Raw genomic sequence first — 19091 nt, forward strand, 5'->3', positions numbered from 1 at the left:
TTTAGCTGTATTAGTACCTTCTGTGTTTCCTCTGTACTTGGTAGAGTTCTGGTGTCATTTCACCTTGAGAAGCTGAATTTCAAGCCATATACTTAAATATATATTTTAAAGGTTCTCACATATTTTAAAATTCCAAATAAATCAATACAACCACAGATAGACTAGACTTCATAAAAGGACTTTCTTCTCATCAAGAAAGCAATTTCTGCTAACATGTTTTGCTAACTTCTTATCTTCATTTTTAATAAGAAAATGTATTCTTTAAAGTATTTTAAAGCTATCACTTGGTTCATCTTTCTCTTTGCATTTTTAGTCATGAAAATATTGAAATTTGAAAAGTATTTTCCTAAACCATTTCCATATATTCATTTAAATAAATTAGAATCTTACTATACATACTCAGAACATGTTGTTTTACTTTTGTTTCTCTGGCTTCCCTTCTATCATTCACGTAATCATCATATGGAGGACAGAAAGGATAAATAATGTATTCTTTGTGTACACATAATTTACTTGATGTTTAATGTTTATTATAAGCTTTTAAATATATTATTTCATTTAATCTTAGTGCTTACACAGGCAACTAGGCAGAGTAAATGAACATATTTACACTGGAGGGACTGTGCTCAGAGAGATCACTAACATGACTATCTTAAAGTGTTGAGGCTTGATCTCATCTGATGACATATCTGATGCTCATTCCCACTACCTGATAATGTGTCTACCACCTAATCCTTTTATTCTTTGACTTATGCAGGTAATTCCTAAAGACTACAAGTGGAAAATGTATGTTATAAACCACACATCACGACATGCTGTATTAGTTTACCCATATGAAACCTCTGTGTTTGTGCGTATGTGTTTCTAACACCTGGTTGTGATATAAATGTTGAATCTTATAATTGCTACACAACAATGAACTAGGTGCCACTAAACAAAAAGTCTCAGATGAACGGCAGATGATTTATGCTTTCAGAAAATGTAGTGAATATTTACCAACTCCTGGGATCAATCTCATATCATGGCAAAGATCAATGCTAGCCTCTTTTTGTTGTGTGTTAATTAATTTCTGCCGAGATTCTACAATTCTTATATATCCTCCTAGAGTCATCCATCATCATGGTAAGGCAAAAGGAATTCAATCCATCACTGCTGGATTCTGATAGAGGGCTTAGGGGGAATGCGAGTCATCCCCCCAGCAGTAATCAAACAGCTGTGGTACATGCCACTTTACGCTTATATCATCGTATAATAGATGGCTTTCCTCTTCATGGAAGCTTGCCTTAAAATTTTCAGACAGATGGACCCTGAAGCAAAGGTTTCATTTTGTGGAATTTAAGGCTGTGAACTAGTTATTGACAAATACTACATCATCAGTTCCAGTTGAAGACACAGCCTAATAAGTAGAACATTGGCACTAATCCTTATTTAATCAGCCTTAAAATGGTAATTTCAAATTGATGAGGGCACAGGGAATAGATTTTGTACTCATAAAGTGCTTCTAAAAATACCAGTAATATGTGTATACAACGCAAGGGTGAAATTAAAGAGCTCTCAGCATGTATAATAAGAAGAATAAACTCTAAAGTACATAACAAAAGTACAACTGAAGGACCTCACAAAACTCAGAAAGGCAAATGCCTCTGGTCTTTCCAGTAACACACATTCATGTTTGTATTCTCCAGACTTAATCCATGGAACAAATATTCACAGGATTAAGAGAGAAAATTTTTAGAATGCTAGTAAAAGTGCCATTAAGAACTTGTGTCATTTCTGAAGACAGTATAATCAGCACAGAATAAGGTTCAACATTGAAAGGGATTTTAGGGCTCATATGATTCAATCTATCAGTTGATATATAAGCAGGATAAAAGAGATTAAACTATACAGAGTGAGCTGCCTGCTGAAAGTTAGAATCCAAACCTCCAACTGCTCAGTGTTTTCTATGTTCCTGCACTGCCTCCTCAAACACAGGCCCATGAAGAAAGAGTTGGCTTCTATCTGCTTCATGGGGAATCATAGTTCTATCCCCTTTATTTAGATGATCCAGCACCCCAATTGTGAGAAAAGCTGGGATGCAGGCAAATTTGTCTTTTGACACATCTTTCCAATTTTTCTGTCTCCTCTGTGACCAGACCACCAGAACACGTCCTTTACACTCTTCTTAAGTCTTTGCTAAACTTGACTTCAGTAAAGAATCAATGTACAGTAACACGTGTTAATAAGGAAACTCTTTCCTGAATAAAGAACCTCAGATATGAAATCTCATGGCCACAGTATGAGTCTAATTGTGAATGCTTAATAGTTAAAGAAGACTTGAACAAGAAAGGTCATGAAGCAGATCTGCCTTCTTTCCTGTGCTTCAAGCACCTTTCTGCAGTAGTTTCCTCACAGGCATAATTGACTATTTGACTTTAATAATAATAGCAGCAACAACAAATGCAACTAATAGAGACTGAGCATGCATGTCTTCATGGTACTAAGGGCATTATAGACATCAACCTTCCTTCTTGGAACAACCTTTTTTTTTTTTTATTAATCCCTACTTTATATATAAGGAAATTGTGGAGCTGTTAATTTAATGAGTGTCTTAAAGCTACTGAGTATCAGTAGAATTTGAACTCTCATTTATTTGGTTTAAAATTCTCCTTTAATGCACTACTTATTACCCCACACTGCTTTCCACATGCTAGAATTCTCTAGTTCACACTTGCTCCCTTCATATTCCCAAACAACTGGAATCTAATAATTGCACAACAAAATCAGAGTTTTAATATATCTCACTTTGGAAGTAATAGACTATAAACACATGCATATTAGAATATTGGTATATTTACTAAATTGTTTTGGTCAAGAATCACACCAAAAAGAAGATAGAATATCTACACTCCTAGCAGCAGATTGGGGCAAAGTGTCTTAAAATTATTGCAGAGTTATAGGCAATCAGAGAATCAGGACACTCATTTCTCAGAAGGGTGATCAATGAAGACTTCATGGAACAGTTTATATCTGAGCTGGACCTTAATGTATGAGTAGGATGTTGAAGAGTTAAAGTGGAAGAACAGAATGGAAGAAAAGGCAAAGCAATGGAAGCAAGTGGAAGAATATATGAAATACCCTGTTTTTTGTTTTTTGTTTTTTTGTTTTTTTTGAGTATCTTTGAAAAATACTGTATATTTGAGCTAGAAAGATTGGATCTGAATGATGGGAAGTGAAGTATATTAAAGATACTTGGTCTTGAGGGTATTATTTTCAGATTATTAGCACTGTGAAAGTTCAACGGCTGATTAGAGAAATATTAGAGATGAAGAAGTCAATTAGGAAAGGGTACCATTATTGACGTTGTATACGTATTTCAGTTATTTCTATTGCAAACCTAAAAATCGGATGCCAGTTTATTTCACAGATGAAAACATTAAAATGTATGGAGCTAGATCACTTGCCCAACATCATAAAACTTTTTAAAAAGAGAAAAAAATTTAAGAGGTTTAAGAAGATGAAGACATTAACATTTGATAATTAAATAGTCATCGGTAAGCCATTTCTTCAGTAAAGAATAAAGACACATAGCAAAGAATGCAAGAATAAAACTCTAATTTCATAAATGATGAAAAAATAAAATGCATGATGGCAGGGTTATATAATAACTTCAGAGACTCTTGTGTGCTCATGAAGACGGTATGAAAATGGCTGGGACTGTGTGCAGGGAAGAAATGGGTAAAGTAGGCAAACATCACAAGGAAAGTTAAGGGGTATCAGCAGCTTAAAGAGAGATGCTTAGAGAATCATAAGAATTTTGAAGAGCTAGCAATACTGAGAAACTATGTATTGTATAATTTAAAATAGCTAAAGAGCAGAATTAGAATGTTCCTAACAGAAAGTAAAGAAAAATGCTTGAGGTGATGGATTCTCCAATCACCCTGAATTAATTATTACACATTATATATCTGTACCACAGCATTACTTATACCCCACAAATATATACACCTGCATATTCAAAATAATTATTATTCTTTTTCCTCCGAGGCAGAGTCTTGCTTTGTCGCCCAGGATGGAGTGCAGTGGCATGATCTCAGCTCACTGCAACCTCCACCTCCTCGGTTCAAGCAATTCTCCTGCCTCAGCCCCCCAAGTAGCTGGGACTACAGGCTCCCACAACCACACCTGGCTAATTTTTGTATTTTTAGTAGAGATGGCGTTTCACCATATTGGTCAGGCTAGTCTCAAACTCCTGACCTCATGATCTGCCCGCCGCGGTCTCCCAAAGTGCTGGGATTACAGGCGTGAACCACCACACCCAACCAATAATTAGAAATTAAAAAAATATATATGCATTTATTCGAAACATACACTTTCTTAATTCATTACCTCATAATTAGATTAATAGTAAAAAATGTTATATAGTATTTATCCTAGCCACTACGTAGAGAGAAGCTTAAACTGACTAACTTGTCAGTATTCTGTTTTCAAACCGTGTGGGCATATAATGATGTGTTAAGTAGTTAATTTTAATTTAGATTTTCTTAATGTATTAGTTGCCTAATGAAACCTTATTTTAAAAATAAGATTTAAATCTTTAAATACATGTTAACTCTTATATTGTGAAGTATTATATTTTCAACTAATATCACAGACTTGAAGGAATATTTTGTCTTGAACAGGGCCACCTATTAATTAAGTCGCTATGGGTAGATTTTGTAAAAAACATAACTCTTCATCAGTTCTGAATTTTTTTTTAGCTCAGAGATATTAGATTTAATAATCACAATGGAAAAGGCTTACTTTTGTTTACATTCTATTTCTTTAAACTTTCTGGGACATTTTAAGAACCATATTGTCTGGCTTTTAAAACTCCAGTGGTGATAAATAAATCAATTACAATCGCTAAATTCTGTTAATTCAAGACAGATACAAGTGAATGGCATTGTAAAATACATGGGATAAAGCAGCCAAACCTACCAGCAATGTCAGCTTAAAAAGTCAAGGTAATTCAGTTGTAGGTTATTGTTTAAGAGACTTCAAGGCTTATTTTATGCTGATCCAACTAATTATACACCGTAGAATACTCTCTAGCTTAACTGATACTCTATCTTATCACTAAGATTTCTCTTGTCCTGTTGTTTTGTTAGTAGTAAAATTTAATTTGAAGTTACTTGAGGGTAAGTAATAATCTAGTAAACAAGAAAGGCACAAATGAGAGGGAAAAGAAAACCCAGCAGAGGCACATATTTAAAAGCTTTTTTGGTTTGCTTCAATTTTTCTCAGCATGCCTGAGTTTGAAAATAAATAAGATTCAAGTCAAATCAAGTCCATATTTTCCAAACAACTTATCTAAATTAGGGTTTAAAATATTTACAAGTTTTTGATCTACTTGAATTTTTTGTTTTTATTGTCACTCTGTTCTCCAGGTTTCCTCTATGTTGTTTCAATAGCTGTTTCTCAGATACTGCTTTGCATCTCCACACTAGCACATCTCCCACTTTGTCACCTGCTTGTGAGAGAAGCCCTCTCTTGCTCCAGCTTCTCGTGAGCGTGAAGAATGATTCCCTGACATTTGAGTTCTTGTACTCTGAGAGGCGTTAGGGTACAAGAACTGTACCCTATGACAATGACATTCACTTGTCTAGTCCATGTAATTGCTCAAAAAATATTCTTGGACCTATATTAACTACAAAATAATACTAGAGTGTATTTGACTTTATATCTTCACTTGAAATGTCATATTTTGTTCTGTTCCTTAAGCAGGAAATACAGTATATGGTAGATTGAGACCATAACTCTTGGTGTTTTGGGGTACATTTATGTTCTTCATTCTATAGCTTTATTTCTTCTTGTGGTGTTACTGGTGAGGATTCTAAATTCTTACGGAAACTAGCACAGTGATGGCTACAGGATAGAGTCTCAAAAATGTGTCAACTGTGTTGAATTAAAAAGCCTTTCAGTATAGATTTACAGCCTGAAATTTGAATAGTAGCACAAATGGTCCAATTGCTTTTAAGGCTAAAATAACTTCTTTTGAATAAAGAATGGGGAGATTCACAATTCTACTTTATAATCAGGTATACTTGAAGACTATGTTTACACATCCAAGGTGTTGTTTTATTAGCTGTTGCTGTTTGTAAAGTTCAGTCAGCAGTGCTGGTAAAAACTGAGGTTCTAAGTTCATAATCATAATGTGTTTTAAAAGATGATTATAGTAATGGGGATTTAATTTTTAGAATGAAAATCGAAAGAATAGATGCAGTAATCATAGGGGAAGAAGGAATATTCTTTGTGCATATGTGATAGCAAAGAGCTACTACATTTTTTTTTTCAAAAAACTCCACAATAGAACTGTACGCATTTGTTAAATAATATTTCTGCTGTATTTGTGACATGTTTAGTCCCCCAAATCTGATTTAATTATTTCATGATGGTAGAGATTATATGTATATTTTATTTAGTCATTATTGATAGTTTTAAACAGGATTCAAAGTGGGCTTTCTAATGAACCATAAGGATCTATCTATTTTATAATTATCTATTTGTCTGTAATTTAATGACTTCGAAGGGTAAATAAAAGCTTTCTGAAACAGTATTTATGCAAAAGATCTTTGAATATAATAAAATGATAGCAGTCCCCATGATGTAGCTATTTGAATTCAAAGTGTCTAAATACATTGTGAATACTTATGCTTTTTAATATAACTGACAAAATGTTTCATTTGGCTATTTTTTAAAAATTATTCTTTTAAATAATTAATGGTGTCAAAAATAGTTTAAATAGTTGATATTAATAGAGACACTAGACAGTTGGTTAAAATAAAAGCAAACCCAGATAATGAGTGAAAATGATCAGTATTCATAATGAATAAATTAAATAATAACAATAGCAGCTATTTTGGGTGCTTACAATGTACCAGGCACTCTCATAAATGTTGTATATGTATTTGAATTGCATGGAAACTAAGGTATAATAATATTACAGAATCATCACAAAGCAAACACAGATAGTAAGAAATATATTTGAGATTAAACTCAATCTCACTGTACTGACTGTGCTCTTAACCACTTCATTATGTCAACTTGTAATAAACGCATTTGGCAACTTGTAATAAATGTGTTAAGTACACCTTAAAAGTCTTTTTCAAATTCATAATTTAGGATTATTAAGGTAACATATCAAAAATTACAATATAATTAATGTCTTTACTTTGAAAATTATTATGAATATCTTTTTATCTGATTTTTCAACAGAACAACTTAATATAGACTGTTTCATTTTATTTTTACAGCTCACATCCTCATAAGTGTTGAAACTTGAGAGAATATCTTATACTCCGTTCTCTGAATGTCAGGATGTAATGTCAGTGGAGGACAGATAAATTGATTGAAACCATAACTCACTTTGGAATTGTCAGACACTACTGACTATGTATATCTGAAAATTCATTTGTTGCCATATGAAACTAATAGAATATAAACTAATAGAATATAAAACACACAAAGTTTATGAGTCATCAAAAAAGATAATATCAAGGATTAAGAAAAGTCTCATGCACAGTGCTTTTCAACATGCATTTTATGATTTGAATATAGGAAAAATCATTTCCTTTAGTTAAATATTAAAGTGTTTCATCATTAGTCATGTGTGCTGCAAGTGTTTTTTTTTTTTTTTTTTTTCTGCGAAAACATACATTTTTATCTCTGATGATGCTGGTGCTGTTGATGTTAACAATATGCCTCCGTTAATGGTAGAATTATTATTTTGGCAAACTTCTACAACATTGCCAATAATTTATTAATAACATATCTCAGCATATTACAAAATTTTCAATTTATCTTGGGTTAGTTGAGCACCTATCTTAAAATAAAATGTGAAAAGTTTTGTATAAATAGATAACACCACCCCTGCCTCAAGTTGCACTCATGAGAAAGAGTGGACGGAAAGACCTGTTAATAACAGGTGCTAATAAACTCGTAAACATATAGCGATAATCTAAAAGTGCTACTGAACAAACAAGTTGGGATCAATTAATTCTGTCTAAGAGTGAAGAGTTGTAGGAGGCTTAACATAGAGCCGCTGTCCCTGAACTATACCTTGGAAGATGAGGATCAGCTCACCAGAGGAATAATGTTTTTTTTCAGAGAATGAAGAGATTTGGTAATGCCATTGAAGCACGCACACATTGGAGCACTGACATGGGAAGAAAATGTGTGTGTGTTGAGGGACACCTGTACTAAATTAGGGAGCAGAAAGATGTGGCAGCTTCATTTGTAAAGAGCCGAACGATGTCTCGATAAGAAGACAGGATTGGAGGCAAAGGTTAAGAGTAGAGAAGAGGGCCTAAGTTTGGGGCCAAAATTAACTTCTCCAGGAAGAAGAAATAGGTTTTATTCCTAGTCATTCACAAATAACCAGGACAGAAAGGGCAGGTGGATAGACCTTTAGGTTATAGTTAGGAAGCTGCATATCCATAGGAAATAGAATTAAGTGTAGCAAACAAATTAAGATAGATTCACATGTTGCATTTAAGAAACTAATAACAGTGTATATTGATAAGTTTAAAACACCAAAATTGATTTAAAATTATTTCTTATCATATATTTTAGGGAAAATATCTCTTTTTCAATGCAAGGAATAAGAATTATAATAACAATAACAACTAACAGATTGCGATTCCTATGTAAGCTCATAGCCATACTTAGCACTGTGTTAGCAATGTTCTTTCCACAGATTTCCATGCATTGCAAACAGTGAAATATTTCCTAAATTATAGTGTCTGGATTTCTAATTCAATTTTCTTGTAAAATAGGGTTTACAAATTATGTTTAAATAGTTGCATTTATATTTTATTGTTAAAGTTATTACTGATACTATTAACAATGGAAATTTGACAAGTGATGCTCCAATACAGTTAGTAATATTTGTACATTTGGAATCATTCATACATACCTTAACAGTTACTTAAATATAGAACTGAAAATAAATTAGTTAAGTCTGTTAGGTTTACAAAATGTACTAGCAGATGTAAGATTTAAATACCATGATGTCAAATTTTAAAACTTTTGAAAAAATACTTAAAAAATTACTCTGGTAATCTGAAAACAATTTATCATGATTTGATTTGACTTAGTAATATGTTTGTCATGAGGGACATTTATTATAGCATAAGAGCTATAAAATAGGAACAAAAATTTTTAAATAGCTGTGTTGGCAGCAAATTTTTGTTATTGCCATGATAGTTAAATCAGTATATTAGTAACCTATTTATGTGTATTTACCGTAAAATAACTGACTTATTAAATTGAAATCAAGTCTTTTTTTATTCTTAATTTGCACGGTGACCACCCATCCTGTTGATTACATGTTTAAGTACACTCCTAATTGATCATGGAGTCTTTTGCTATAAATTACAGAGACGGAATGACGGATTTCACAGGTTGGTTGTGGCTTAATGACAAATTTCACAGTTTGAATAGAAAAAGGATATAAACACACACAGGAATAAGGTAGTTACATGGATTCATGATGCGGAAAGTTCTTTTCTAATGTATGCAGACACATTGATAAATCGAATGTGAGAATACAAAGAGAATATTAAGCAGTGAGGAAATCAAAGGATATGCTATCCATTACATCTATCTAAACTTTTATTTTAAAAGAAAAGATAGATACAGGATTTGATGTTTAAAATTCACAATATATTAACCTAACAAATAAAAGCCTTCAGCTTTAATAAATGAAATGTTATTGAGTAAAAAATTGGAATTGCTTGTATGTGTTACATTACATTTTTCTCATATGTGTGGTATTTTCCACCCATTATGCCTTTGATTCTGAAAGGAACCAATTCACTGCAAAAACACAGCACTTTTCAAAAACACAGCATCCAGATTTTCATAAAGGACTCTCAGGTTCACAGACATCTGAATATTAAAGAGAGATCTTTGAGTGATGGGAAAACTTCTAAGTTTTAGTGATCACAATACCAGGGTTCAAGTGGCAGAATTTTGATTCTCTTTTGGTTTGAGAATGACACTTTATAATAATAACTAGTATAACTTTTTTATTTATTTATTTATTTATTTATTATTTTTTTGAGACGGAGTCTCGCTCTGTGGCCCGGGCTGGAGTGCAGTGGCCGGATCTCAGCTCACTGCAAGCTCCGCCTTCCGGGTTTACGCCATTCTCCTGCCTCAGCCTCCCGAGTAGCTGGGACCACAGGCGCCCGCCACCTCGCCCGGCTAGTTTTTTGTATTATTTAGTAGAGACGGGGTTTCACCGGGTTAGCCAGGATGGTCTCGATCTCCTGACCTCATGATCCGCCCGTCTCGGCCTCCCAAAGTGCTGGGATTACAAGCGCGAGCCACCGCGCCCGGCCAACTAGTATAACTTTTAATTCATTTTTATACCTTGTTTTGTGGATCTTTAAAATTAGTGAGAAAATATGAAATGGTAGCTAACTCAAAACTAGCGACTATAAGAAGAAAATTTGGAAGATTTTAAAAAATCATATTAATATAATGCATTTTTATTAATGTTAGAAAATTAACATAGTATTTAAGTGATAAGTCTCTGAAGTCTGACATGCTAGATTTCAAATACTTCCAAGCAATGAAGACTTAGACAAGTTTTATAAATTCTCTAAGAATCAGTTTTTCTGTATCTAAAATGACACAATGGTAGTTTTATGTTCACGGAGCATGTAATAAATAAATGTTCATTAATTTAATGTATTTTCTTACTATTAGTAAAATTTGTATTTGTGTAGCTGAGTGATGTACTTGTAAAAATGTTCATTGCAAAACTATTTATATTAACCAGTGTTGAAAACAACTAAAATATAAAGATATTAATACACATACAATAAAAAGATTAGTAAATCCAAGTGTGTTGGTATGAAGATTTATTCACCACACACTGTTTGATAAAGACACAGGTCTAAAAGTGTGTGTTTGATGATTCAATTTTTTAATAGAAGCATACTTGTGCATTAAAAATGTCTGAAAAGTAACCACAAATATTAGTAATCCTCTTTAAATGGTATTACAGAAGACCTTCTTTTACTTTATATACCTTCTTATTCTGATGTTTTATAGTTAATATATAGTTTTGTAGTGAATATATAATACACATATATATAGTAGTTAAAATAGGTAAATTTCATTTGCAGAGAAAAATAATTATGATGTTTCTGTTTAAAAATTAATATAATGGGTTTAAAAAGAATTTAGGTAGTCCTTAAGTAATCCAAGTGGGTCTGCCAAATAAATGAAACTTAAGATAAAACATTATTGTTTTGATTATATTCTCCCCCTATCACTTAAAAATGCCTTCTTTGTACATTTGGGTACTCTTTACCTCATTAATTTTAGCGGCTGTTAATGCCAACAATTTTCAGGAATTGTGGGATGCACTTGCTCATTATCTCTTACTTTGGCCCCTATATCTATATAATTCCAACGTCCTACACACATGCAAACCTCTCATGTAAAAAAAGTGTGGACTCTAGGAGCCTCTAAAGTATCCAGATGTTGAAAATTTGTGTGGATTTGTAGCTACATCGCTACTTCACTTTTTGGTTTGTTTGCTGTTGCTGTGTTGACATATTCAGACAGTGTGTAACAGGCCCTTTTATTTCTAGGTGAACTTAGTGTCTTTTCACAAAATGTTACAATGACTAATTTCATTCTAAAATACAGTCAGAGCCACGTGTAGCCTTTGATATAGTTGTCTTTTAGCTAAATGAAGTGTATAGCATTGCTTTACCTATTCAGTATTGCTGGTAAAATGTAAAACTGAATGTGCATGTGTATATCCAACTACTTGTTAGTATGTGTTATTTTATATTTCCATACTCTTTATTTCTTTCTAATTTCATAATTGCTATTTGTTTATTCTTTGACCTAGATTTCTTTGTGCCTACGGATATTCCTCTTAAATACGAGAGAGAGAAAGAGAGAGAGAGAGAGAAAGAAGGGAGGGAAGGAAGGAAGGAAGGAAGAAAGGAAGGAAGGAAGGAAGGAAGGAAGGAAGGAAGGAAGGAAGGAAGGAAGATAGTTCTCAGTTTTCCAGGGTTAATATTTTCTAGAAAATTTTTCAGTGTTTCAGTGAATCTTCATGACTTTGTCAACCTTTATAATCTGTCTAGCCAGTTGTTTTCCATATTGTGGAATTTCAGTAGTCCTCAGATATCCAACATGGGTTTAAAACTAATTATTCAAACCAAACAAAATAATCTCAATGAGGCAAAATGAAATCAGATTGATTCTAGGTATTGTAAATACTTATTGACTCTATTTCTATTCCTAACCACATACATTTATTTTCTTTCCTTTCATTTGTCTTTCTTTTCTTATTGTTTTATTAGGGACAGGAATAATGATGACACTTTTCTTGGCTAAGATAATCCTTTAAACTCAGGGTAGCATCATGTGAATTAGTATTGCAAATGACATGTATGCAAATTGGCATTTGCATTACCAATACACATGATGCTCTCCTATAGATCTGAAGACATCACAGATTCTAAAAGTCCTTAATATTCACAGGTAGTCACATGCTAGGAAGACGGTCTTCAGGTAATTTATACTTTTATAGAGCATAAAATATGAGTTGGGTTGATATCCATTTCATTTCAGATCTTGTAAAAAGAGACTGTACTCTGAATAACAATTTCAAGAAAATTATTGACTCCAGAGGTTTATACTTTATTCGCCCATAAAGTATAATGTGTTGAAGGAGACGGCTCTCAGCTTGCACTCTGGGTAAGACAGTCTAGTAAGAACTGATGAGCAGAGTTGACTTTGTAAAGTTATGCTGAATTGAAAGAGCCTTGAGGTAAGCTGTGATTGTCGCGCATTTATTACTGAATTAATCCTCACTTAAAAAAATGAAAAAATGAGAAATTTGACAATCATCTAATATAAACCAAGAGCTGATATACTGGATCAGTACTAGGATAAAAACTGTTTACACAAACAAGCTCCTATCTTTTAAACTAAATTTATCAACATAGTCACATTCTTAATATACAAATTACCAAATTTATTCTGAGTTTTCAAAGTACAATATTAAGCATAGCATAAAATATAATTTACATATATATAAATAACATTCAAAAGAACACTGAAAGAGAATTTCAATGTTAAATAAAGCTATTCAAATATATGTAACTTCTACAAAGATATTTCTCTCTGGTTAAATTGAATGGTTATACTTATGAAATTTTACTTTAAATTTGATGATTTAGAATATTTTGTTATTGTTTCAGGTGATTTTTATGTAATTAATTCTTAGGTAATTGATATTATTCTCCCTGCTCTACAGATGCAGACACAAAGTATAACATATAATAAATGAGAGAATCCATGTCTATATGACCCAAAACCCAGTGGATATTCCCACTGAACAACACTGCCTCAAAATAACATAATTTGATAATTTAAGTTCCCAATGATAAAGTATAGCAAGTTTATGTATCTGTCATTTTAATAAGACTTTAAGTTAATATGATTGAACCAGATTTTTGAAATGTATTATTGAATGTAAATATGTATCATAAGAGGAGTCTTGACTGTGCCATTGGATACAAAGAGGGGAACCTGTCATTCTAGTCATTATTATGAAAGACTGAATCATATAAACAGAAGACAGCGGAGATACTAACAACAAAGTTGGCTAAAAGACAAAGTCCAGATACATTTAGCTTGGCAATGGAGTAACCAATTATAAAGAAAAGTCTGTGTGGCAAAAGCACACTCGATGTGTGTTTCCTCTGCTCTCATACAGTGATCAACACAGAAGATTTCGGTGAAAAATGTGGGGAATTTCTCCGCACCAAACAACAAGCAATCAGTTCTTCCGTGGACACCAGCTGGTGTCCTCTGATTCAATTCCCTCACTGTCTACCTGAAGATAATGTCAGATTCCATAGGTTGAACATCAGTCCCCAGGTCTCCCCACTTGTTCCGGCGGCACTCACAAGTCTGGACGTTGGGAATTTCTGACCAACTGTACTCAAGTTGAGGTTCCCACAACCCTACCTTTCAGTTTGATTTCTCTGCTAAAGCAGCTCACAGAACTCAGGGAAAACAGTTACTTATGATTACCAGTTTATTATAAAGATATTTTAAAGCATGCAAATAAACAGCCAGATGAGACAACACACAGGGTGAGGTCTGGGGGGTACTACAAGAGCTACTGTCCCTGTGGAGTTGGAGTAGCCCACCGTCCCCTGCACGTGGATGAGTTTTGCTCACCTTCTTGCAAGCCTCCATGTGTTCATCCAGAAGCTCTCTGAACCCAGTCCTTTTGGATTTTTATGGAAGCTTCATTACGTAGGCATGATTGATTAAATCATTGGCTGTTGTTGATTAGCTTAATCTTCAGTCTGCCTCCCTTCCTCAGTGTGGGGCGTGCTGCTGAAAGTCCCAACTCTCTAATCATACCTTGGTCTTCCTCGTGACCAGTTCCCATCCTGAAGCTACCAAGGGACTGCCAATCACCAGCCAGTCATTAGCATAAATAAGTCATCTCTGGAGATTCTGAGGATTTTAGGACCTGTATGCCAGGAAATGGGGTTGAAAACCAAATATATATTTCACAATTTCACAAAAAGGTAAAGATCTAAAACCAGAAACATTGAAATGCATTAGAACGTTACATATGATAATGAAAGCAAAGGAAGGTGACTAACCTTTTTAAAAAAATAATAGAAGAAACGTTCTTGTTCTGCTTTCGACTCTGTTCATCTCCATTGTACAAAGTCGCTTCACTGATGAATCTGTTGAACAATTACTTGATATTTTAAACGTACAAGCATTCTTTTCTTTAGGAGGAAAGTGTCTTAAAAATTTAGGAATTATTTTGTAAAAAATAACGTAAAGTTACTTAAATTGAAAACAAAATTTTAAAAAGGCGTTGTGAAAAAAAATTACATAGCAGCTAAATTAAGAGACAATTTAACGTTTCTGATAGCCTCAAAACTGGAATTTTGAGATATCCCAGGATCAGAATAACCAATCAGAGGTACCTTTTTTCCCCAATAAAAGATATTGGGAATCACAACATACGAATAAGATGACGTGGAATAATAGCCCAAGACGAGATAGGGTAGGGGAGACAAATTGGCCTTTGCAGCTTCCATTATTCAGTTACACTGTAGCTAACAGTCGTTAAAGTAAGTAACAAAACAGAAACAAAAGATAGAAGATATTTGTTTTTGCATATCTATCAAGGTAAATATTTAGTATATTTTGTACTCTTCTTCGATTCTATTTTTTGTACTATTGCTTAATTCTCTTAACCACCATGGTACCTTCCATTCTTGGTTCTAGTCAGTCATTTCCAAAGGATAATCCCAGTCCAAAGGCTTGGCTCACCTGCGAAATTCTTTACCTTGGTATGTATTTGTGTGCCTCTCTCTCTGTATGTAAGGAGAGAGTATAATACACATATTATACTATTAATTACACAGATATACTATTAATTATTTCTATATTGTGTGTATAATTTATTTATATTTTTATTTTTATCATAAATATAAATCCCCTGATCGAAATGTGTAACAATAGTGTCTGTTATCTCCATGTATGATTGAATTGATGCTTACTTATTGCCAATATTTGGAAAATAATAATCCAGGAATTTAAATAATTATTTTTTTCTGTGAAAGAGGATATTCTTTGTTCCAACTATTTCTTTTTTTATTTTTTATTTTTTATTTTTTATTTTTATTTTTTTGAGACGGAGTCTTGCTCTGTCGCCCAGGCTGGAGTGCAGTGGCCGGATCTCAGCTCACTGCAAGCTCTGCCTCCCGGGTTTATGCCATTCTCCTGCCTCAGCCTCCTGAGTAGCTGGGACTACAGGCGCCCGCCACCTCGCCCGGCTAGTTTTTTGTATTTTTTAGTAGAGACGGGGTTTCACGGTGTTAGCCAGGATGGTCTCGATCTCCTGACCTCGTGATCCGCCCGTCTCGGTCTCCCAAAGTGCTGGGATTACAGGCTTGAGCCACCGCGCCCGGCCTGTTCCAACTATTTCTCCCCCCACAAATAATCAATCTCCCAAATTGCTTATCACATGTTAAAATTTCAATTAGTGTGGATATTTTAACAGCTTGATGTGTTGTATGTTACTAGCATACTTGCTTTTTGTATAACTTTGGTGATTCTAAAGTTTTGCAAATCCCTCCATGCGAAGAATTCTGTGACATAGCTCTGTTTTCTCCCAGACTTTAGTGGAAACCTCCATTTTGGCCCTAAACTATCACTGCTGCTCTTGATGTTGGGATTATAAACAGCTGTTGGACCCAGAAGTGTGCATAAAGACATATATTTGTGTTCTTATATTTTCTTATAACATTATAGTTAATTTTGAATGTATATTTCCAGATTGCCTTTTAACAATTAATATTAACATGTTAATATTAAAATAATCTCAGTAAAAATAGTAAAATAGTTAAATTATATATAAATGTTTAAGTAAATGAAAAGTTGAAATATAAATTAAAAAATAATTTCATAAATAACACTCAAACATTTTCTAACTGTTAATAGTTGTCACATAAGATCACTGAATATAGAGTATACGTACCATAGGAAATAGAGAAAACTATAAAAAATCAGAAAGTAAAACCTAATCGAAATTGAAATATCTAAACTCTTTGATATCAGCGTTTCAGGTTTTGCACCAGTTGATTACAGGAATAAAGCTCCTGCACCTGTATTTCTTTTCTTTTCTTTCTTTTTTTTTTTTTTTTTTTTTTGAGACGGAGTCTCGCTGGGTCACCCAGGCTGGAGTGAGTGGCGCCATCTTGGCTCACTGCAAGCCCCGCCTCCCGGGTTCCCGCCATTCTCCTGCCTCAGCCTCCAGAGTAGCTGGGACTACAGGCGCCGCCACCTCGCCCGGCTAGTTTTTTGTATTTTTAGTGGAGATGGGGTTTCACCGTGTTAGCCACGATGGTCTAGATCTCCTGGCCGGCCCATGCATTTATATTTCTAACTATTACTGAGAAAAATAAGAATTCATCTTTAAAAAACATGTTTAATAAAACCCCAGGGGGTTGAGGGGAAACAGCAAATACCATGCCCTTTGTTCTTATTTCTCACTGGAGATAGGTTCTTTAGTTAAGAGAATGCTATTTGGGCTAGTTGCTTTAAAACAATTTTAGGGGAGGGGGGTGGGCACGGTGACTCACGCCTGTAATACCATCACTTTGGGAGGCCGAGGCGGACGGATCACTTGAGGTCAAGAGTTGGACACCAGCCTGGCCAAGATGGTGAAACCCCCTCTCTACTAAAAATACAAAAATCAGTCAGGCATGGTGGTGCATTCCTGGAATCCTAGCTACTCAGGAGGCTGAGGCAGTGAATTGCATGAACCTGGGAGGCGGACGCTTCAATGAGCTGAGATAGGGCCACTGCACTCCAGCCTGGGTGACAGAGCGAGACTCCCTCTCATAAAATAAAATAAAGAAATAAGCAAAATGCAGGACTTTCTATTTTCTATGCTATTTTCCCAGGTTTTTTTCTTACTTCATCTCCAAAATAAAGATTCAGGTAGAGAATTGCACTTGCTAAGCAATTGGGAGAGTATTGGTGTCCTCTAATAGAGACAATTCACTATTATATTCAGATTTGCCTTTTTACTACACATTGCAACTGTGTATTGCCATTTTCTGTGTGGTGTGAATCCTGGTCACTCATTGGTTTATACCTGTTTAGAGCTATTGCGGTACACCAATGCAAAAACAGTGGTTAGGATCCTGCAACCCAGTCATTTTGACTGAGTTCAAATCTGTTTTTACATTGTTAATTTTAGGTAATGTATTTAAATTATTTCCGTCTTAATTTCTTGCTTGGTAAGATGATGATTGTAATAGCGTTATATAAGTGCCCGACACATTGTAAATGCTTAAAAAAACTATCCACTTTTATTTTCTCACACATATATCTGCTTCTAATTCAAGAAATAATGACAGAACAAAAGTTAACCTAATACTAGTGTATTTACAATTTACCATGCTGAATTGTAAATGGAAACACACACACACACACACACACACACACACACACACACACACACACACACTAGGCCTATAAAAGCTTCTAGAATAGGGAAATAAAAATACTACACCGAGGCCGGGCAGGGTGGCTCCCACCTGTAATCCTAGCACTTTGGGAGGCCGAGGCAGGAGGATCACTTGAGGTCAGGAGTTTGAAACCAGCCTGGCTAACCTGGTGAAACCCTGTCTCTACTAAAATTACAAAAAAAAAAAAAAAAAAAAAAAAAAAAGCATTAGCTGGGTGTGATGGGGGGGCACCTATAATCCCAACTACTCAGGAGGTTGAGGCAGAAGAGTCCCTTGAACCCGGGAGGCATAGGTTGCAGGGAGCCGAGGTCGGCCACTGCACTCCAGCCTGGGCAACAGAATGAGACTGCATCTCAAAAGAGAAAAAAAAAAAAAAAAAAAAAAAAAAGTCACCCAGCAATTCAAACACAATTATGCAACTATGAATCTTATACTGGAGTTAAATGCAGGGCACAGTGGGAAAACAGACAGGGTATTAAAATTGTGGACACTATAACTGAACTCTTTCTCAGACATCATGAGGATTGACAGTCAGTAGATGAACATACAATCATCATTTCAGACAGCATGTTTCTTTAAATTAGCAGAAAAAAGTATCACCAATGATTAGATTTATTGATTTTTTTCACTGGAAACTGATTTTCTTAATTAAAAAAGGATCCAATTGAACTTTAAACTGTCAAAAAGAGAAAAAAAGGAAATGGGAGACAGAATGAAAGGATAAAAGAAGGAAAAAATTATTTCTAATCGACTATAGTGTCATCCTCACTTCCCAGTATTCTTGCCCTTTCCCTCAAAATATCCTCTGGTCTGTGGAGATCACTGCAAATCCGTTAGACACATCACCTTCCACTTGCTATCACATGTTGAATTCAGCTTGGGTCTTTTGATTATAAGCTCTCTGATGGAAGTACGTGGCTTATCTGAATCTGACCAATTAGTGTTATTTTAATAGTTAATACCAAAGGACTTGTGAGGATTAAGATATTCTGAAAATCACTATCATTCCTTGCCTCT

General features: G+C 34.3%; 1 protein-coding gene across 2 annotated transcripts in view; it reads left to right on the forward strand.

Moving 5' to 3' along the window:
- Nucleotides 1–19091, forward strand: part of CADM2 (cell adhesion molecule 2) — a 1116362-nt gene that overhangs the window by 655636 nt on the left and 441635 nt on the right. The window lies entirely within an intron of this gene.

This window comes from Rhinopithecus roxellana, chromosome 1, assembly GCF_007565055.1.
Source record: "Rhinopithecus roxellana isolate Shanxi Qingling chromosome 1, ASM756505v1, whole genome shotgun sequence".
Classification (NCBI taxonomy): domain Eukaryota; kingdom Metazoa; phylum Chordata; class Mammalia; order Primates; family Cercopithecidae; genus Rhinopithecus; species Rhinopithecus roxellana.